Source organism: Crassostrea angulata, chromosome 5 (genome assembly GCF_025612915.1).
Source record: "Crassostrea angulata isolate pt1a10 chromosome 5, ASM2561291v2, whole genome shotgun sequence".
Lineage (NCBI taxonomy): Eukaryota > Metazoa > Mollusca > Bivalvia > Ostreida > Ostreidae > Magallana > Magallana angulata.
In genome coordinates, this window is record NC_069115.1 from 2,458,220 (window position 1) to 2,482,650 (window position 24,431).

Sequence of the window (24,431 nt, forward strand, 5' to 3'; positions counted from 1 at the left end):
TTGGTGAAAAGTGGATGATTGACCATCATTATGGTGTATTGTGCGGCCTATGGATGTACAAACGTGCATACGAAAGGCTGTGGAAAGATTTTTTTCAACTTTCCGAAAGATGCTCGTCGGAGGAAAATATGGACGATTTTTTGTAAACGTTAGAGCTTCGTCCCTACTACAAACCATCGTTTGTGCTCTGACCATTTTACGAAGAATCAACTTCAGAGGGACCCAGCCCATTTAGAGAGGTTAGGCTACGAAGGGGCAAGGACTCGGTTGAAAGTAGATGCAGTGCCAGACGTTCCCTTCCCCATTCACGCCAAAGAGAATAATGGCGCTGTGCAATTGGTTCTGCCTGCCAAACCTAGAGGGGCCTACGCAAAACGCCAGAAAGCTGAGGTATGTAATCCTTTTTACTATTATTATTATTATTATATATACGAAAAATATTATGTTTATTCTCATTTCAACTCAAAATAACCAGACCACTTTATAAATAAAGATACCCACTTTTTGTTCACAAAATAAAGTACAGTATTTCACACTCAAAGTCCGTATATCTATAAATTACATAGTATATCTAATTACACAGGCGCCTGATGTTATAATAATTCTTTTTACTATAGGCTACCATAATGTTTAAGTACATAATTTATTTTATTATAAAAAATAAAAAAAGGTTTAACGTCAAGTGGCTCATCGTCTCAAGCCAAGGGTTTTGTGTCCATTCCATTCCCTGTGGAAATAGAATGGACAAAAAACCCGTGGCTTGAGACGATGCAATTGGCTGTGCTAAATAAGTTGTGAAACTCTTTATACTGAAAATTTAGAATTTTTTTTCTTCAGATTTTTCGTCAAGCTTTTCAAGAATTGGAGCCTCGGCCTTCAGAAAACAACACCTTACCTGATCACTCCATTGACCTAATTGAACCAGGGGATCCCAATGATGAGCATCCCATTGAACCCACTGCAATACCAGAGACCCAATCAAAAAAATGCCAGGCCACACTTCAAGTTCCACAGAGGACAAGGCGGATCCAAGTGTCATTGGATAAGAAAAACATGGTGTCCACAAGTACTCAGTGCTCAAGCCTGACTGACAACATTCCACTTAGAGTAGCTGCTGGTCTGACCCCTGTCCTTCAGCAGCATGCAGTTGAGAATGTGGAGGACAATGATGATGATAGTGACATTGAGGGTGGTGACATTGAGGGTAGTGATGAGGACCCTGACTTTGACCTAGATAGTGAATATCCAGAGAGTGATAGCAGTGATGAAGAGGATGAAGAATTCCAGCTGAGCACTGATATAACACCGGAAGAGGAGAGACAGTTTTTAGTGTCTGAGGTACAGTTAGCCAAACTTTTGCAAAACTATAGAGTTTGTGGTAGTGCATGTCACACAGTAGTGAATGGTGTTCGTGGAACCATGATTTCAACATCCTCTGTGTGCCCTAATGGACACTCCAGTACTTGGGAAAGCCAAAGATGCCATCATGGAATGCCATGGGCAAATTTGTTGGTTGCCGGTGCTATTGTGTTTAGTGGAGCGAATGCCTCAAAAAAGCCTCAGACTCTTTCGACATCTGAACCTGCAGATGATGTCCATGTCCACATTCAGCAGACTGCAGGCATCTTATGTTGTACCTGCCTCCATTTTCACATGGGACTTCCATCAACAGACCCTTATTGCGGAGTACCAGGGAAGATCTTTGACCCTTGGTGGAGACGCACGGTGTAATTCTCCTGGATTCTCAGCGAAATTTGGCTCCTACACGTTGATGGAATTGAGCAGTGGAAAAATTCTGGATTTTCAGTTCGTGCAGGTAATTAAAATGACTATCATTTTGATCATCTTATATAGATATAGAATTTCACACCATAATTAAAATATGTCTTCTCTGATACATACACTTAATACATTTACATTGTATATGCATCATAGAAATGTATTAAATTTAAGTTTATATATCTTAAATTAATTAGTGCACGTTTATTTATGAGTTTGTACTTAATAGAGTAATGAAGTACCAGGGTCAACACACATGGAGTTGGAGGGGTTAAAGAGAGGGCTGAAACACCTAGAAGACGCAGGTCTACATATTGAAAATCTTGTCACCGAACGACATGGTATGATAAAGAAATACATGCGAGAGGATCACCAAGACAAGAACCACTTCTTCGATGTGTGGCATGTGGCTAAAGGTAAATTTTGATGATATTCATTAATTTGGAGTTTTGACATATTCGAGTATTTAGTAATTATTTTAACAGACAAAGCTCATGTGCATATTATGAATTGTAGTAAAATGAAAAGAATAGTTTTTAAACACAAATGAATATGCAATAGGTACCCTGAGAGTGTCATAATGTTATTTAAAGAAACTAATAATTTTATTTAGGAATTTCTAAGAAACTGGAGACAGCATCAAAGAAGAGATATTGCGGCAACATTAGGCCCTGGATCAAGTCCTCAGTGAACCACTGTTACTGGGTAGCTGCATCCTGTGGTGGGGACAGTGAACTAAAGGTGCAAAAATGGTCCTCCCTTGTCCAGCATGTTTCAAATCAGCATGAACATTGTGAACATGAACTGCTCAATGAGGAGAGGTTGTGGCTGAAAGAGGGTATGTTTTTTTGGTAAATAAATAAGAGTCTTACAATTTGAACTTACATATACTGACTATTTTTAATAAAAGTAACCACCCTAAAAGGCAATTCCATGACATCTTACATCTGAATATATAAATTAACAGGATCAAGAGCTCACAAACTCTTCAGGGAAGTTGTGGAGAGCAGATACTTGACAAGAGATGTAGGCAAGCTGTCTCCCCTCCATCAGACATATGGGTTAGAAATGTATCATAGCGTCGTGAATTCCTTTGCACCAAAAAACACCCACTTTTTCTACCCAGCTATGATGGCAAGGTATGTTTCAATGATCATCAGTTCAAAAATCATCTGAGAATATTTTTCGTAAAAAAATATTTAATTTAAATATTCTCACTTGTGAATTAGAGAGTTACTGTACAAGTTTACCAATTTTTTTTCCATTTATTTACAGACTATGTGTCTCTGCACTTCATTTTAATGAAAATTGACAACGTCACCAGGCCACAACCAAAGATGGGGTAGCACGTTGGCAGATCAGCTATCCAAAGGGGAAAAAAGGGACCCAAGCTGTTGTAAAGCCCAGCAAAACAGCAGTTACATTTGGTATGTTCTTATTTGCCTGTCGTATTGACTTATAAATTCTTTACTTATAATGTTGTATGTGTCAGTTTAAAACAGAACAAACAAATTTTTTTTAATTAATTTGTTATTCCGCTCAACACATATTTATAACGCACTACATCACAGTTTGATAATTAACAAATTTCATTGTTGATGTGATTAAAACTACATGATCAATTTTTTTTTCACAGACTATGTAGATATCCTCCGGATAAATCTATGCGAGCGACGAAGACAGCATCCCTCATACACTCAGTCCAATGATGACGCTCACGTGTCCCTTGGATATTGACCACCAGCACTGACGTTAGGATTTGAGGGCTTTGTAAAAGAAGCTCTGATAGCTACGCGTCGTTCCAGGTTCAGTCATTGAGTGTTCTAAATAGGGCGTGGATACTTGAAACCTGTATACTGCTCCGACGGGAAGATGTCACTTATCTTGGAAACTACACATGCTGGAAGGATTTTTCGATTCCCCTTGCCTAGTCGCTGCCAAACCCATAAGACAAACCTCCTGTATGCAACATATCTGTAGACTCTGATAGTAGAATTTTATTGTTATTGGTATATGTATTTTTTTGGTTGTTAAAATGTATATACTTAATTTATTTTAATAACTACAATAAACAAACAGATTTTTCTGTTGACTGAATATACATTATTTTGAATAAAGTTTGGTTTCAATGAAATGCACAATATATTTCTCTCTTTCGTAAGCATGAATAGGTGTGAGAATACTTACTCATTAATTGGTTAATTGTCATCAATGGGCCCATCAGACTGGATATAGTCATAAAGGCTGACCTCTAAAACTCGAATGTTCAAGCAGTTGTCTATAAATGGCTGGTGCTGAGTGATGCACTCTATACCGAAGTAGTCTCTGATGTGGTCAATGACTGGTATCTCTGAGCAACAAATGCACTCTGCTTCAGTGGGCATCACCTCGCATGATCCATACTCGCACCTGTGTAAAGTTGTAAACATATATACATTTATTTGAATATCTCTATTATTAAATGTGTTATTCTTAAGGCAAATATAATTTATTAAGGCCAGGTAAGTTTTTTTTTTTTAGCGAGAAAGACTTCGTAACTTTCTACGGCGCCATTATCAGCTGATTACCAGATTACAGAGCCCGCAAGTACTTCTATAAAACTGTATCAGTATGCGTAATGAAAGTTATAACTATTTAAATTTATGCTGGAATAACGGATAATGAGTTCTTGTTGTAAGTTTTAAAATAATAATAAGCACCAATAACGAAGATTAACTTACCAAATCGTTCCGTTCCGTCGATGACCTGGGTTGTCCTCGGTGTCAGACTCGCTTTCTTCGCTACTTTGCGGAGAATTTTCTTGATTTACACACTCTGCTGGAGGTTCGAACATGTAAGGTCGTAAGTCCATTACCAACGGAATATCCTCCAAGTCATAATTGCTGTCATCCATTTTTGGGATTTGTTTTATTTCTGTCAAAGTTATCTCGATCTATGTAAACACTACGATGAGCTTTTCAAGAATTGACACTTATGACGTCACACAGTACCACGTGACCCCTATCTCATTAGCGGAAATTTTAACTGCGAGAGCTCAAATTTAGGACCCTTTTAACAGACAATTGCGGCCGTTTGTGCTGCTTATTTTATGCTATATCAATATTTATGTGTTACTAGAAGGTATTTTTGTTTGATTCTCAACTTTTTTGAAAACGTGATAAAAATCCTTTAAGCATGGCTATAGTGAAGTTGCATTATCATTTCAGGATAAAATCCAAACTTGTCCTATGCTTTGGTCAGAAAGGGAGAAGTGGATGGAAAAACTTGAAGGGCTAAATGAATTTAGGGTAATACTTTACTTTGTCAAGTTGATACTGATATTGGACATTTAATATCTCTCTCTCTCTCTCTCTCTCTCTCTCTCTTTCTCTCTCTCTCCAAGCTTGCAAATGTAATGATTTAGCAATCATTATCAAATAGGAAATAAATGTGTAAGAGGATAGAAAATGAAATTCGTGTTTTATTTGCAACAAATTGTCACCAAATCTGGTGAATAACATTGACATATCGTCGCATACAGGAGCTATATGTGTATATATCATTGTGCTTATTTACAAATCAAAAAAACTGATATCTTAATTTCTAAGTGTAAAAATATGTTTCTTTTTCAGAAAACTAATGAAGCACCAAAGAACAAGAAGAATGGAAATATCTAAATGTTATCATTTGCAGGAATTAAATTCATTTTAATTCTGAGAATTGTCGTGTTTTTTTTCTCTAGCTCTAATTTTAGATAAACTCAAGTGGCTTGGAAAGGAAAACCAATGAAATTTCTCAAGACCATTTGATGGGAGGTTGGAACAGCAAGTTCAGGAGTATCAACAAATGATTTTAAAGACTGAAAACATTTAGAGGCATTTATTTTACATGTATTTGCATGTGAAATAAGTGGATAGCATACATTCTATGTATTTTATTTACTACTGAGGTTTAACTTGTGTCAAATATGGGGCATATTTTGCATTGCAAAGCCATAGTTTGCACACATATTATATTCATATGATTCTCATATCATGTTAAAATTACATGATTGTCATATAAGAATTATATAATCATTATATAAGCGATCATATAATTTTGATATGATGCCCTTATCATATAATTCTCATATCAGAATTATATGATTCTCATATGATACCGATGATATGATTCTCATATGATGCCCTTTTTTTATCATCTCATATCAGCGCAATTATATAAGAATCATATCATTTTGGGACGAGAATGATATGTGGCGAAATCCCCTGTGTATATGTTTCTAGAGAAAAAAAGATTTCTGAGTATTTCTCAAAATGTTTCATTAATATCTAATTATCTCCCCTTGAAAAAGGGTGTGGCATTTCATTTTGACAACATTGAAAGCCCTGTGCTAAAGGGTGATTTGTGCCAGGTTTAGTTGAAATTGGCCCAGTATGTCTTGAGAAGATGTTGAAAATGTAAAAAGTTTACGGAGAGACGGACAGACAGACAGACGTACAAACGGACGACCGAGAAAATGTGATCAGAAAAGCTCACTTGAGCTTTCAGCTCAGGTGAGCTAAAACATGTGATCACTGCTGTAAAATGCATGTTTCATATCCCTAACTAAGTACGTATAAAAAGGCTTTAAACCGATTATATAAAAACACTTCATACAAATTAACATCAAAACGAATATGAAACTAATCATTGAATGTTTATTTTTGGATCTCCTCAGTCCTAAAACACACCAAAGCGGTGAACACAAATCAACATACCGCTGTTTTCAATTTGTCTGTACCGCCGTGGTGTGGTAGAGAAGTGACAACATCTAAATATAAGCATTTAATGCTAAAATAAACGCACAAAATTAACTTTGTATCTTGGCATGATATACATCTGTGTGCGTGTCGACTCATGTTGAATACATTGGCCTAGAATTTTATTTTATACACAATGGTTACCATCAATTTCTACTGGCGTCATAGAAAAATATCAAACAATAATAAATAGTAAACCAAATTCCATTTTAGATCATTTTCATCAGCTTATAATTCATGTTTGTCCGGTAATGTGAAATAAATAAATGTTTACAATTTTTTGACATCTTAAGATATCATTCTAAATGCAAGTAACAAAATCATATATAACGTTTTATTCGAACCATGTGGGTTTTATTTGTACTGTATTTTAAACGCAAATATTATCATATTTAATAAACACCAAAGTTATTTTCATTAATCATTTCAAGGTTATTTTGTATATTTTAAAACAATCCATAAAATATTATTCAATATGTCCATAATTTCAAATCTTCAGGGCCTTAAGCACATTACCTTTTTTGTTCTATTTCATGACAAACAATAATAACACTATATATCTCACCATTAGGACTACAGTTGATGGATACATCGTTCTTGTTATAACAGTTATCGCTTCCCCACACTCTGTGCCAACATTCATCAATGCTTGTCTCAGATCCCTCACAGTTAACACGGTCCAGCCATATAGGACCTGATCCCGGACCATAAACATCATTTGTATACACCTCTAATGTAATCCTGAATATTTAATAACCATAACAATATCATTTCTGTTTACGTTCGTAAAATTAATTTTCATTTAGAACAAAAAGGGTATTCAAATTGATGATTAAAACTTAGATTTTTTTAACTCTTGCCTAGTTGTGATACGTTGTTAAATGATTAAAAGCAAAAAAAAAACAACATTACTTTAATTCATTTTGAATCATATAATAAATGTTTTTACATAATAAATTTTTATCTGTCAACTTTACCAAGGAAACCCTAATGATCGACACACAACAGCAGCCAGTTTTTTATTTGGTGAATAATCACACACTGTTCCCCATTTTCCCAATTTGTACACTTCTAAACGACCTTCAGATTCAGTATCACCACCCACAAGTCGAATTATAGTGTCTAAAAGTAAAATTACATTTCAAGATTTACTAGAAAACTATGGTGACAAAATATTCTTTTAAATTTTAGAAGTGGTTTGAAAACATGTGCATTTAAAAATAATGTTATGCATTTAAAATCAATCAATGATTCTCAAGGATAAACCATTATGCAATCCATTTGCTTAAATCTTACACATTTTTTATTTTAATTGTAACCTTTCAATATTGTGAATAACATTGAATTAAAACAAAATAAATTGATAACATTTTGAAAAGTTACAATATGACAAAAATATCATAACAGGTTACACACGTATATACATTTAAAGTATAATCCCATTATATTTGCATTGGAAATCTGTGACGTTCAAATTCCTGTGAACACACTAAGCCCTTTTATGAGTTATCAGCACAACCGTAGATATCACCACGCGTTTTGAGTTCATATATTTGTGTAAGATTAAATGAAACGTTCCAACTTTCATAACTACTTTGATATGCATTTATGATCCAAAAATCTTTAAGTCATAATTACTCAGTTAAATTTCTACAAATAGTTGGCACCATATTTTAGTCACGAAAGCGAAATGAAAAGCATGTGAGCACTGCTATAGAATGCATGTAACATATCCCTAACTAAGAGCGTATAATATAGCATTGAATGATTTATTTTTGATGTCGTTGTGTCAATAACTGTCGTCGGGTGAGCAAACAAATTGAATAACGCGCGTTAGCGCGTTATGATAATTTGTCTGCTCACCTGACGGCAGTTATTGACACGACGACGTCAAAAATAAATCATGTAATGCTTATATTTACATTCCCTTACTGAAGAAATCAATTGTTTACTTAAATAAATTGATATAAAGTGCAGATCACGGAGAGAGTGAATAAGTAACAGCAAGAACAGTTGTTTTGTAAAAGCGGTTAAACTGATTTTCACATAGACTGTTGAGATGAGATCGACGAGCATGAAAATATAATCCATGATAAATAACTCTTGAAATGTTGATTTTAACAATAAAGTCAACTTTTTGTTTTTTTGAATAATTATACATGTAAAACATGGTGTTTTGACAACTTTCATGAAATGCAGTTTTTAACCGATTACATAGAAATCACTGTTTGAGAACTACCTACGTAAATTACTCGTAAATTCATAAGCAGTGAATAGGTGTCGCATTTAGAGGCATTTAAACATCACGGAATGTAATAGAAAAACACAGTAAAAGTGTAAATATAAGGCTTTAAACCGATTATATAAAGATACTTCATACAAATTAACATCAAAATGAATATGAATATGAAAATAATCATTGAATGTTTATTTTTGGATGTTGTCGGTCCTATCACACACCAAAGCGGAGCAAAAAATTAAAATACCGCGTTTTCAATTTGTCTGTACCGCCGTGGTGTGTTATACAACCGACATCATCCATATAAAAGAAGTTAATGATAAAATAAACGCATCTAATTACCATTCTATCTTGGCATAATATACCTCTGTGTGCATGACTACTCAGGTTGAATACATTGGACTTAAAACTTATTTTATACACAATGGATATCATCAATTTTTACTGGCGTCATTGAAAAAATCAAATAATAATATATAGTAAACCAAATTCCATTTTAGATCATTTTCATCAGTTTATGATTCATGTATGTTCGGATATGTGAAATAAACAAACGTTAACAATGTTTTGACATCTTAAGATATCATTTTAAGTGCAAGAAACGAAATAATAAATAGTGTTTTATTCGAACTATGTGGTTTTAATTTGTAAAATTTTTTAAACAAATATTATCATATTTCAAAAATACCAATATTATTTTCATTAATCATATCAAGCTAATTTTGTATATTTCAAAACAATCCATAAAATATTATTCAGTATGTCCATAATTTCAAACCTTAAGGACCTTAAGCACGTTACCCTTGTATTTCATTTCACGTCAAACAATAATAACACTATATATCTCACCATTAGGACTACAGTTGATGGATACATCCTTCATGTGATTACAGTTATGGCTTCCCCACACTCCGTGCTGACATTCATCAATGCTTGTCTCCGATCCCTCACAGTTAACATTGTTCAGCCAAATTGGACCTGATCCCGGACCATAACCAGCATTTGCATACACTTCCGATTTATTCCTAAATGTTTTATACCCTTAACAATATCATTACTATTTAAGCTCTTAAAGTTAATTTCCATTTAGAACAAAAAGGGTATTAAAATTAATGATTGAAACTTAGATTTTTTTAACTCTTGCCTAGTTGTAATACATGTACGTTGTTAAATGATTAAAAGCAAAAAAAAAAAAAAAATCAACAGAAAAACATTATTTTAATTCATTTTGAATCTTAAAATAAATGTTTTTACGTAAAAAAAATTCTATCTGTCAATATTACCAAGGAAACCCTAATGATCGACACACAACAGGAGCCAGTTTATCATTGGGTGAATAATCACACACTGTTCCCCATTTTCCAAATTTGTACACTTCTAAACGACCTTCAGATTCAGTATCACCACCCACAAGTCGAATTATAGTGTCTAAAAATAATTACATTTCCAAAATTACTAAAAAATTATGGCGACAAAATATTTTTAAATTTTAGTAGTGGTTTGAGATAATGTGCATTTAAAAACATTCAATGATTCTCAAGAATAAACCATAATGCAGTCCATTTGCTTAAATCTTATACATTTTTTTATTCTAATTGTTATTGTTCAATATTGTGAGTAAAAGTGTATTTAAACAAAATGAATTGATAACATTTTGAAAAATTACAATATGACAAAAATATCATAACAGGTTACACACTTATTTACATTTATATTATATTCCCATTAAATTTGCATTAGAAATCTGTGACGTTCAAATTCCTTTGAATACATTAAGCCTCCTATGAGCTACCAGCACAAACGTAGATGCCATCACTTGTTTTGAGTTTATGTATTTGTGTAAGATTAAATGAAACATTCCAACTTTCATAATTAATTTGATATACATTTATGAACAAAAAATCTTTAAATCATATTTACTCGGTTAAATTTCTGCAAATGTTTGGCACAATATTTTTAGTCACAAAAGAGAACTAAACAAGAGGCTCATGGGCCACATAGCTCACAGAGGAACAATAGGTAAGATAAAGTCAGCTGAATGGAGTGATAATATAAACTATCTGGACAATGTACAAGAATACATCTATGTCCTGCATAAATAACATCCATTTTCACCCTGGATATTTTTATGTTTATAATCATTAGTTCCTTTTCTAACACGATGATTTTATAGTCATATCACATGTTGAATATTGCAGTTCTCAAAACGATCCTTAACAATTGTTTATATATGGGACATAAAGCTTCATCGAACTCTGAACCTTCTTGTGAGGCCGTAGAATTGTCCTAGAGCCAATGTCTTAACGAGTATAAAGAATTATCTGGCTAATTAATTTCTGAGAAGAAGATTTTTAACGATTTACTCTATATATTCCTTTGTAAACCTTCAACCCCCCATTGTGGCCCAACCCTACCCCTCCGGGGTTATGATTTACACACTTTGAATCTACGCTACCTATGAATGCTTCTACAGATGTTTCAGCTTTCCTGACTATATGGTTCTTGAGAAGAAGATTTCTGAAAACTTCTCAAAATTTTACATTAATTTTTTAATTTTTTCCCTTTTAAAAGGGTGTGGTACTTCATTTTTACAGCTTTGAATCCCCTGTGCCGAAGAATGATTTGTGCAAAGTTTAGTTGAAATCGGCCCAGTATGTCTTAAGAAGATGTTGAAAATGTGAAAAGTTTCCGGAGAGACGGACAGACAGACAGACAGACAGACAAACAGACAGACAGACAGACAGACGGATGACAGACAAAATGCGATCAGAAAAGCTCACTTGAGCTTTCAGCTCAGGTGAGTAAATACATGTGAGCACTGTTTTTCAATGCATGTTTCATATTCCTAACTAAGAGCGTATAAAAAGGCTTTAAACCGATTATAAACAAACACTTCATACAAATTAAAGGGTACCTGCAGTGCCGGTCAATTTTTGATATAATGGAGATCTATGTGTAAAAACATCATCCTGAAAATTTTACAGCGATCGCATAAGTAGTTTTCGAGATATTTGGGGAAAACCCGATTTCACACCTGAACGAGTTTTGAATCAAGCCGATTTGGCGCGAGATGAACTGTGACGTCACGGGGTCAACGCCGCTGTATGAGAAACAGGAATATCGTATGAAAACTGTTCGTTTTCTTGCATTGTTTTATCGATATATGAACATTTTTTTCTGTTGTTTTATTTCCTTAACAACCCTGGATGACTAATTATACTGTTGGTTGAGTTTAACCCGTATTTTATCGAACAAAAATGCCGAATTCGGACAATTGTTTGCTTCATGAGTTTCGTCAAATGTGTAACACATTTTACATATAAATGCATACCATATGTAGCAAAATGACAATTAATCAAAGCATTATTGTTATAAGAAACATATTTTGTTAATATTGTCATTCTTTCGAATGATTTCTCAGTGACATTATTAACTGATTAATAATATTGATAATACATAATGATATTTCGTAAAAGGTAACTCGGGGTCTATTCCTCGTATAAGGCATAAAATTACAAATGATGTCGCCCGATTATTCAATAATATTGATATCGGACCAATAACAATCAAAATAGTATGCATTCTTTAACAAACAAACACGGGATTATAAACTGATCAAGGCGAAAGTCCAAGATGGCTGCATGATTAAGTCTGTCTCGTATTCTTTTAAAAATACGATAATGGAATTTAATTTTACATTTATTTACATCCTTTGTCAAAATGTTCCAGTTTATTCAGATTTCATAATGATTCGTTGTCAGTATTACGGAGTTATAAAGCGTTTAATTGCTGACCATAGCGCTCGAAAGAACGTTGTACTTTATTAAATAAGAAATTATAAAGAACAACGTAATTACTTCCGAAATAATAACTTGTTCACATAAAAAAGGTTTCAATTGCTGAATTATAAATTTAGTCATTATTAAGTGATTAGATAAGTAACAATAAAGGCATTTACTTCGAACATTAGTTTTACTATTTAATAGTATCATGCATGATTCTTTGATCACTGATGGACGCACTATATATACACATGTTTTAGCTGACGAATGCTTGATTTTACACAGTCTAATTTATTTCTCTGTTTTATCTTTTAACAATTGAGTAGCTAATTATACACAAATCAATTTACCCGCCTAGAGGTGTGAAACCCTCTCTTCGTTCACCAGACTCGTGTACCTTGTGTATACATACCCCAGATACACGTGTGTCTGGAGCAGTGGCTTCGTTAGTTTACCTGTTTACCTGTGTCATTGTCTCGGATCACTTGTGTGTGAAAGGATATTATGTAATCAAAAAATGAGTAATGAACATGAATTTGCCTATGTAAGCGTTTTAAGATATCGTATTCATCGGTAAAAAGGCGACGAGAATAACAAATTTTAAAATCCTTTTAAAAGAAATCTGATTGTAATAGAATAATAACGGATACAAATTTCTAGATCTACAATACTTAAAATAACAAGATAAGTCAAAACATCAGACCTTTATCAATCATTTTGGCTGAAAAATCGAATTTAATTTGTATAGCTTTGAAAGGAAATTTCCCTCCTGTTGACCTCGTGCCGTCACTTCCGCTGAAGCCTCGTTATCGCCTAATTCTGTTTTCTCTTGATTAGATTTCCCAAAGCAGGTAAAAATAGCCACTTTGAAGAGGCGTAACTCCGTTATTTTTGCACCGATTTCGATGCGGTTTTTTGCATTAAATTTTGGTAAATAAACTCTTTAACATATGTTTCACATCGGCTGGGCTGCAGGTACCCTTTAACATCAATATATATATGGGATATAAAGCTACATCAAACTCTGAACCTTCTCGTGAGGCCGAAAAATTGTCCTAGAGCCAAAGTCTTAACAAGTACAAAGAATTATCTGGCTGTTTAGTTTCTGAGAAGTAGATTTTTAAAGAATTACTCTATATATTCCTATGTAAAGCTTCGTTCCCCATTGTGGCCCAACCCTTCCCCTGGGGTCATGATTTACACAACTTTGAATCTACACTTCCTGGGGATGCTTCGACACAAGTTTCAGCTTTCCTGACTGTATGGTTCTTGAGAAGAAGATTTTTGAAAATTTCAAATGTTTAATTCATTTTTAATTATCCCTTAAAAAAAGGGTGTAGCCCATCATTTTCACAACCTTGAATCCCCAGTGCCGAAAGAATAATTAGTGCCAAGTTTGATTGGAATTGGCCCAGTATGTCTTGAAAAGATGTTGAAAATGTGAAAAGTTTACGGACAGACAGACAGGCAGACGACAGACAAAATGCGATCAGAAAAGCTCCCCCGAGCTTTTAGCTCAGGTGAGCTTAAACATGTGAGTACTGCTGTTAAATCCATGTTTCATATCCCTAACTAAGAGCGTATAAAATGGCTTTAAAGCGATTGTAAACAAATACTTCATATAAATTAACATCAAAATGAATATGAATATGAAAATAAGCATTTGATGTTTATTTTTGGATCTCGCAGTCCTATAACACACCAAAGCGGTGCACACAAATTAACATACCGCGGTTTTCAATTTGTCTGTACCGCGTGGTGTGTTATATAAGTGACAACATCCAAAATAAGCATTTAATGATAAAATAAACGCACATAATTAACTTTGTATCTTGGCATGATATACCTCTGTGTGCGTGTCTACTCATATATATATGAATACATTGGCCTAAAAACTTATTTTATACACAATGGTTACTATCAATTTTTTACTGGCGTCATAGAAAAAAATCAAACAATAACACATAGTAAACCCAATTCCATTTCAGATTATTTTCATCAGTTTATAATTCATGTATGTTCGGATATGTGAAATAAATAAATGTTTTTTGACATCTTAAAATATCATTTTAAGTGCAAAAAACAAAATCATAAACAGCGACTTATTCGAACCATGTGGTTTTGATTTGTATTGTATTTCAAAAACAAATATAATCATATTTCATAAACACCAACGTAAATTTCATGAATCATTTCAAAGTTTGTTTTTATATTTCAAAACAATCCATGAAATATTTTTCAATATGTCCATAATTTAAAAACTTAAGGGATTTAAGCACGTTACCCTTGTATTTCATTTCACGTCAAACAATAATAACACTATATATCTCACCATTAGGACTACAGTTGATGGACACATCCTTCCTGTGATTACAGTTATGGGTTCCCCACCCTCCGTGCTGACATTCATCAATGCTTGTCTCAGATCCCTTACAGTTAACATTGTCCAGCCATATAGGACCTGATCCTGGACCATAAACGGCATTTGTATACACTTCTGAAGTATTCCTGAATGTTTAATACCCATAGCTGTTTAAACCATTACTGTTTAAGTTCTTAAAGATAATTTCCATTTGGAACAAATAATTTATTCAAATTGATGATTGAAACTTAGATTTTTTAAATTCTTACCTAATTGTGATACGTTGTTAATGATTAAAAGCCCCCCCCCCCCAAAAAAAAAAAAAAAAAAAAAACAACCAAAACAACCAAAAAAAAAACCAAACATTATTTAATTTATTTTGAATCATAAAAAAAATGTTTTCACATAATAATGTTCAATCTGTCAACATTACCAAGGAAACCCTAATGATCGACACACAACAGCAGCCAGTTTATCATTGGGTGAATAATCACATACTGTTCCCCATTCTCCAAATTTGTACACTTCTAAACGACCTTCAGATTCAGTAACACCACCCACAAGTCGAATGATAGTGTCTAAAAATAAAATAACATTTCCAGATTTATTCGGTTAAATTTTTACAAATTTTTGGCACTATGTTTTAGTCACAAAATCGGACTAAAAACACATGTGAGCTCTGCTGTTCATGCATGTTTCATATCCCTAACTGAGAGCGTATAAAAAGGCTTTAAACCGATTATGAACACTTCATACAAATAAACATCAAAATGAATATGAAAATAAGCATTGAATGTTTTTTGGGATGTCGTCGTTTCTATAACACACCAAAGCGGTGCAGATAAATGCACGGTTTTCAATTTGTCTACCGCAATTCGTAAAATTGATATCATATCATTTTATTCCATTATTATTTCTATATAAAAAGTATATGCAATAATGAATAATTTTAAACATACACAAAATAAAATATGGGAATAAGAACATAAACTTAAATTAAATTGTAATGCCATTATTTTTGGTTCTGTTGCTTTATGTCAATCACTTATAAACCAATATTGTCTAATACACAAATTGAATATATTGGCTATCTTGTATTGCAGCATAATCGTGTGCTATTGAATGTGAATAGTTTTAGGTGAGCAAAAACTAGGACTTTCACCAGAGGAACAAGTCACAAATTAAGCAGCAGATAATTCCCTATATTCAAAATAAAAGAGAAGGAGATTATTTCTCAAGGCAGGAAGGTTGCTTGTTGAATAGTTAGTACATTACTACGAATGTGTATTAAATTTTTCACTTAGTCCATCATGTTGCAAGTTTGCATTAGAGTTGATTCTATGAATAATTTCATGAATGAACTGACAGCTTCAGTAAAAAACTAGAGAAGGTTCATTTTACTCTAGCAATGTTTCTTTGTACTTAAATAATGACAGTGTCAATTCCGTCACGTTTGTCTTTTTCACCTTGAGTCAACAGGGCATGTTTTTATTTTAAAAAAAAAAACGTATTGGAACAAATCAATATCATTATTTTTTCGAATCTTGTGTATATCATGTACAATTCGAGGTTCTTTATTTTCAGAAATATATTCTCACACCACTCACATAGCAGCTGTCAACGAAAGGAGGTTTTTTTTCCAGAATGTGTCATGCCAGACGGCAGAAGCACATCTTACACAGAGAAAAAGAGAAAGTATTGAAATGCCATTTTTATCTGGTAAATTTGTAGAAATGTTGAAATCAATGCCATCAATCACACTACAGTTGTTGATTTCATAATTGATTTTTTTTCTCTCAAAGTTTTAGTCAAATGTGTTTTTGCTTAACCATAATGTTATATTATTTCACTGCCATTTATTTTTCAATTGTTTTGAAAAATACTTAAAAATGAATTTTCTAAGTGAAATGCAATGTCTATATATAAATGTATAAGGTGACATTTCCATTTTTTTCAAAATCAGAATTGAAATATTGCTCTAAAAATTAATTTTTAAGAAGTTTTCGTTTATTGAATTGCAATGCACATGATGTTTTCAAAGCTGCAAATTTTATACATTAAACTTTGAATATTCATAATGTGATATGACAGAGGGAATTCGGAATAATTATATGGAAACCTCATAAGCATGAAATACATGCTTATTACTATTAATATTTCATGAATAAATGTCATCACTACCTCAAATTGTTATTTTGTTTGTTTTTACAAACTTTCTGTATATTCATGATTTTTGAAATTCATTTATAATTTGCATGATTTTGAAATTAAATTATAATTTGCATGATTACCTAAAATCAGTTTTACTGTGTAGAATAATCATGAACCTTTGATATATTTTTAGAAAGTAAGCTACATTTTTGACAATATTCGGTCCATTGTAAAATTCAAAAATGAAATTTTGTCTGTTTATGAAACACATAAAAATTTGATAATTTATGGAGGAGATTAAAGATATTTTACAACACATTTTTTCTTGTTTTCTTTTCATCATTTCATTATATATGAATTTGTGTTTGAAAACAAATAACGAATCTTACCTTTGTGGACATAAAATTTGTTTAGTCTGAGTAGTTTTTTCACAAGCATAGATTCAAAAAACTTTCCAATGTAAATGAGGTATTTTAAAGAGTGACTTTTAAATGACATTGATAGAAAATCAAGGAAGATTGCCCCGAACATTTTTGTGTTAAAGTGTTATACACAGTCTTAATTATTATGATTCAAAATATCAAGATTATGATAATATAAGAAATATGAAAAGAATCCATTTTTTTACAACTTATTCATAACAGAGGCTGCAAAAAAAACCATCTTTTTACTGAAAATGCGAATAAAAGGTTAACGTGTTGCAAAGTCTTTGAAAATATATTCATTTTTAAACAAATATTTTGCATGAAACTGTGAAAGCTATGATTTCAGACAAGTGCATTGGGTGCACTATTTTTAATGTACAAGCATGTGTATATTAATTACCAATACATTTTAAGAACGAAATTCTTAGTTTGAATAGTTGATAATATTCGCATTTTTAGCGTCTTTTACACTGATATTTGTGAACCATATCAGCCTATTGTTCATCGTAAACAGGAAGATATTTATCATTGTACACTTTTGAGATGTTTGAACATACGTATATAAAAAAAATCACAGTAGAGCTTCATTTTTTGGCTTTGTCTTGCAATAAAACATACTCAGGAAAAATGTTTCATTTTTTAAATCAATTAATCTAACATATTTTGTATCACAAGAAATTCGGACTGTACTATTTATTGACTTTAACTATTGTAGTAACAGCTATAATTCATAATATCACATTTCATAAAAAAACAATCATTATCCAACTGCTTGTCCTGCCTTATTGATTGTTGTTTTAGAAAAAAACATAAAACTATTTTCATTTTTCTATTAAAAATTTTAAGATGAGGAAATTCGACTTAATTTGACACTCGTATATCCATGAATACCCAATGATGTTATTACTGTTATTTTTTTTCTAAATATGGAGCTTAATATATGATTCTCAAAAAAATAAATTCTGAATAAAAAATGGGGACTGGCAAAGACCAAAATAACAATTCATATGTCATCCATGTATAAAAACTCTTTGTGCTGTAGACAACCAAAGATGCAACAATCATTATGATGAATGTACACTACGGTTAACGCGGTTTGCGTATTTACTGCGAGTCCTCGTGGTGTGAAATTTATTGCGGTTTAGCGCAGGTAATTCAGGTAAAACCGCGCATCCTGGCAGTACAGCTTTGTACCTTTTCCGAACCGTCGCAGTATTGTGAAACCAGTCTCAGGTGAAAACAGTTCTTGTTTTTAATGCAAGTTACCTCCCCGAACATCCTCTCACACGGGAAATATGATTGAAAGAATTAATGAATATTAATTCACAATCATCGGAGGGAATTAATAAATTTTAATTCATAATCATCTTAGGGAGTTAATAAATATTAATTCATAATCATCTAAGGGAATTAATTAATATTAATTCATAATCATCTTGGGGAATTAATGAATATTAATTCATAATCATCTTAGGGAATTTATGAATATTATTTCGTATTCATGGAGTCTATCTTTAATTTTTTTTTAAAGTAGGGAAAATAAAAGGAATGTGTTATTATGCAAATACAGAATGTTTTTGCATACTTAATATTTGTTATTGGCATATTCATCTTTGACAAATATTGGTTATCAATGATAAAAGGTGTTTAATTAAAAATTGCATCAGAGTACCTTATTTAGCCCCGGAAAGGGATTCATTTACATTTTTTTAAATTATAATTTAGCTTTAAAGTATTTCTTAAAAATTGTCGTTTCTCTTTAAAAATAGGTTAACAGGAATTTAAAAATTTTGTATAATGAACAACATAGTATGCATGCAGATATATACTGTAAATAATAAAATTGTGTGTATTTTAAAACTAATTCCTATCTGATTTGGCAAAAGTATGATGTTCAGCCCCAAATGTATGTTGATCATAATTTTATTCTTGAGAATCCATCATTTTTAAAATTTCGCAAAGAGTCAATTGACCAACTGAGGACGGGGAATTGCGTAACATAACGTATACGGTATGTGTGTACAGAATTTGGTTGGCTACCGTATGTAACATGCAGCAGTAAGACTGTGCCTTTAGGGTCCGCTAAATAGAATAGTCATTATTTGTTATATTAAGGAAAGTATTATCACTATATAACTCTAAATAGACGAATATTCATATATCCAGTTGTAATACTAGTACGTCCAAAAATATTGACAGGCTAGGAATAATATTTGGAGAATATTCCATCTATTTCATTTGGTCGCCGCTGATTCGTCGATTTGTTAGCGATGACGTGAATTGATCTTCGCAACTCCAAAACAAGCTATTGTAATAATAGGCTGTCAGTCAAGGACAGTAAACAACGGACGCGCAATGCGACGGTTTGCTATCATAACGGATATGAGGATTTGCGAATTATTGTGAAGTAAATTCAGGTAGAACATCTGTAGCTTAATTCCTACATGTGGCGGAATATCACCAGTGACCGTTTGATGCCGACGATATTTTAGAAAGAAAGTTAAATTCGTGAACTCAATGTTGAGCTGAGAAAATTACGACAATCCTTTTCGATGTTTAGTTGTTTCTTCATATAACAAAACAAATGTTAACTGTGTTTTTGGGCAACATTGATTTTATAAGCCCCTTTTGGACGACTATATTGCCCTCCGCTTCGCGTCGGGCAGTAATTCAATCCTCTGGAACAAATAGAATCAATGTAGCCCTAAACTCCAGTCAATATTTGTATAGTATATGTAGTCTGTTCCTACAAATAGCGGAATTTTCTTGATAAAATCGAATAATTTTAATTTAAACATACGAACATTTGTATTTAGTCTAAATTAAAAAGAATTTTTTCTGCGTATTTATAACACAATGTTTAAAAATACTTCTATCAAATAACCCTTTTAATGATATACTTAAAAGGCGCGCTCGATCAAAATACAATTAACAAACAGACTATAACTAAGGTTAATCAGATATGAAGAGAGTAATTGAGAAAACAATATATGGACATGCAATTTGTGTGTTCGTGTGCATAAGTAAAAACAAAAACTTCTTTACATGATATGTGATGCATTATTAGTTCCTCTGGCCATGTTATAATTAAGAAAGAGAGAAAGAAAGGTCCCATCAGTAGATAACGTTTCTAAAACCACGCTGTTAGAGCACGGGTGCTTTTACAGACAGGAAATGTTATGTTATAGAAAATCGTGCATATAGAGAGAAAGAGAGAGAGAAACAAGAAAAAAAGAAAGAAAGAAAGAAAGAGAGAGAGAGAGAGGGAGGAGTAAGAGAGAGAGAGAGAGAGAGAGAGAGAGAGAGCTTGAATGGATAGTGGTTAATTTAAAATCCAATAAGAGTCAGATTGAGGGGGAAACATACAAGTTGAATTGATGCCTGCGGTAGCAGACTCATAAAAGTACATCGCGTAAAATTTGTCCTTTTAAAACCTGTGACATATTTTTTTAACTCATCAATCATGAGAAAAATACTTTACAATATTTTAAATTTCTCGCGTTACGTTAGTGTATCGAGAAATTGCTGTCATAACGACATGTAAACAATTTGTTGCGCCGAAACGGAAGTTCCGTTTAGTATATTTAGTAAAGTTTGTATACGTAGTGACAGCCAATGAAATAAGAGTTTTTGGAATGAAGTGTTTGAATAGAATTTTTAGGTTTTAAAGTTTAGTTTCTAGCGCACGCTCTACCCGAGCAAGTCAAATTTTGTATGATGGACGTAAGGAAAATGGAGATAACTCAAACTATAGCGGAAGAAGTAAAATGAAAAATGAAGTTTCTGATTAACCAGGATCTCAGGTATGCTTATATCTTCTTTGTTTTGACCCCCCCCCCCCTCCCGAATTTTTCTCTTTCTTTTACTAAAACCGGTTTAAATTTAGAGACAGAAGCTGTTTCGAATTTAATCAATCGTCAATTAATTAATGTTTAAATGATATTTAACATTGTTGACAGATCTAGGCAGAAAACTCTAGCAAAATGTGATTTTTACGGATTTTTTCCTCAGGGTCTACTTGGTTTAGAGCTTATAGCGTGAAAAGCAATCCGTCAACATATAATTTATTTTACCAAATCCTTTTTCTAAGATGTCAATCTATAGAATAAACACCATGAATTTAAGTTTGAGTCCATAAAATGGTAAAAAAATTACCAAACGCGATACTAGCATTGGATTTTTTGTATTCTATTTTGATACATCAGGTCCATAAAGCGTACTTACTTACAAAAATTTGCGCAAAATTATTGATGAGATATGGCTTAAATAAATATTTATACTCTATTTTGTATCTTCAGTTCTAAGTTTTCCAAAATTGGTAATTATTTTTAGGAAAAACGTACGTCTGGCAAATTTCATAATTGTCAATAATTTTTGCAAGGGGGTACACCCATCTGAGAGCTGATAACAAACAAACTAGCACGTAAACATACATATTTTCTTTTGTATATGTATTGCTAGAATGTATATTTATCATTTAAAACTAAGCATTTAATGATTGAGCCCATTTAGTGCCGAGTATAGGACTACCTTAAACGTCAATGAGTTCTCGAGATCAAAAGTAAAAAAAAATCCGGAAATTTTATTCCGGTCATTTTGTTCTAAAATTATAGTAGCCGGAAGTTTATATTTATAACATGGAAGGATAGTCTAACACGATTTCACTCGTATTTCATGCTACATTAATTTAAACAATACGGAACTTAGTTGTGCGGTTATCAAGTGGGATTATTTAACATTAAAAACATAAAAAGTATATTATGTATTATATTAAACATTATTTATCTTGTACAATATCATAATTTACCTCAGTATATCTATACAAGCAATCAATTTTTATACCTCTTATCTATTGACTATCATTTCAATTTTTTATATTTTCAATTGTTAATATGAACCCAGTTTTTGTTTTTACTTTTTTTTCCATTTTTTTTTTTTTGCTTGTTTGTTTTTGTTTTTGTTTTTTTCCCTTATTTTCAATATCAGTTCTTATATCCTACATGAATTCCAACTTCTATCTATGGCATTTCCTGGTCGGCGTAGGAAACATAGTTGTTTTTTGGGAGTTGATTTTAATCAACTCTCCTAATCAACTCTGCGCAGTTGCAAACCGAAAATGAAATAGTGTTTGGACCTAAGCACAAATCATCACCGCTGACAAGACTTAGTTCTCGGAAATAATCGATAAATTCGCTGTAATGAATTCCGAAGCATTGTTTTTCAAGGAAACGTTTTTGTTGATACCTTGAAAAAAGTCAGATTAAAAATGGTAGGAAACAATTTAGACTTTTTTGAAGTGGTACATGTATGTATTCCTACGCTAGAGTTTACTATAGTATCGTTCAACCAAACTATCGGTGGTTTCCGTAAATCTTCGACAAGCAAAGAATTTCTCTTGCTTGTCGGAGATTAACGGAGACAGCCGAGCGTCTGGTTGAACGAAGCTAGAGTTCAGTATTGCTTGGATCCATACAATTTTTCAGAAATATTTCGATTACTGATACGTACGTTAATGGAAATAATAGTATTTTTAAATATCACACGAGATGATTCATATGGGGTTTTCTTTGAAATTCTTTTCGTAAGAGTCCGAGTATTCACATTATAAAAAATGTGCGTAAATTAAATACATATAAGAAACCACTTGCCATGCAAAATAACATCGTTGAATCTAAAATAAATAATAATCGATAAAATCAACTCCCGTAAGTTCTTCAGTACTTTGATTTACATTACGTTATTAGTCCCCTTCCGGTTTTCACCGGAGGGGACTATAGCTTTTTTCTGCGTCCGTTAGTCCGTCTGTCCGTCCGTCCGTCCGTCTGTCTGTCCCACTTCAGTTTTCCACACTTGTATTTCTTTATGCGTTTGAGGAATAATATGAAATTTGCTGAACAGCTTCAAAATGTCAAACAACAGATCAAGTTTACACTTTTGTAGCGTCTGGTTGACATATTTTCGAGAAAATTATTTTTTATATTCCAATTTTTTAATGTTCGGGTTCGATATTCTGCATAATAGTGCATTGAAACCGGTAGGGGACGTGTATTGCTTATGCAATACTCTCAGAATGCTTTTTATTATTGCTCTGTTTTCTGTACAATCAAATAAAAGCCTAACGTTCTTCTGTGCTATTATGCACATACTTGTAGTGTTAATTCTTTAAATAGTGAAGCAAAGTGTTGATTACTAATTTTCAATTACACATATATGCATGCATTGCGAAATACATTAAAATGTTTGAGTCTCTTGTACAATTTGGCAAAAAAAAATTGAGCAATAGTTTTCAGTGTGTTTAAGAGCGTCACCAAATAATTATAAAGAAAGCAGTTCATTTTTAGATTTACTCCTTGAGACCGAACATACACCTGTTACGGTGTCGTAAACTCGCAGTAAACTCTTAAACATGGAATTCGCGTTGGCCGTAGTGTATGTGATATAATTATATTTTTTATTCATTGTGCACTATATATCAAGCCTATGTGATCTCTTCAAATCAAATATTTTGAAAACCAAGTAATATTCCTCTGAACGTTATCAGTTCGGTTTAAATAACATTGTATTACCATCATATTTTGAAAATACATATTACATTGCAATTAATTCAACGTATAATTGTAAAGTCAAATAATTTTAAAGCTATTGAACCATCGATAACATCGATGTATCTGTTATTCGAAACATTCGTATTAAATAAGTTAATATGCATATATAAAATTGCTTTCTAAAGACTCCTGATTGTTCTGTTTGAAATATGAAACACCAAACGTACTTAAAATCCTTAACATTGAAGGGTTTGTATGAAATTGGATAATTTTGACAAATAAAGTCTGTAACACAGTGTTATATTTTTATTTCTCTTACACTCCATTCGCTAAAACTGAAAAGATATTGCATCCCAGTTCGGAATAACGT

General features: G+C 32.5%; 2 pseudogenes; both read right to left on the minus strand.

Moving 5' to 3' along the window:
* Window positions 1-23,880, minus strand: part of LOC128183616 (deleted in malignant brain tumors 1 protein-like) — a 492,435-nt pseudogene extending 468,555 nt beyond the window's left edge.
* Window positions 3,603-4,773, minus strand: LOC128183446 (P2X purinoceptor 7-like; annotated as a pseudogene).
* Window positions 23,881-24,431: the final 551 nt, after the last annotated feature.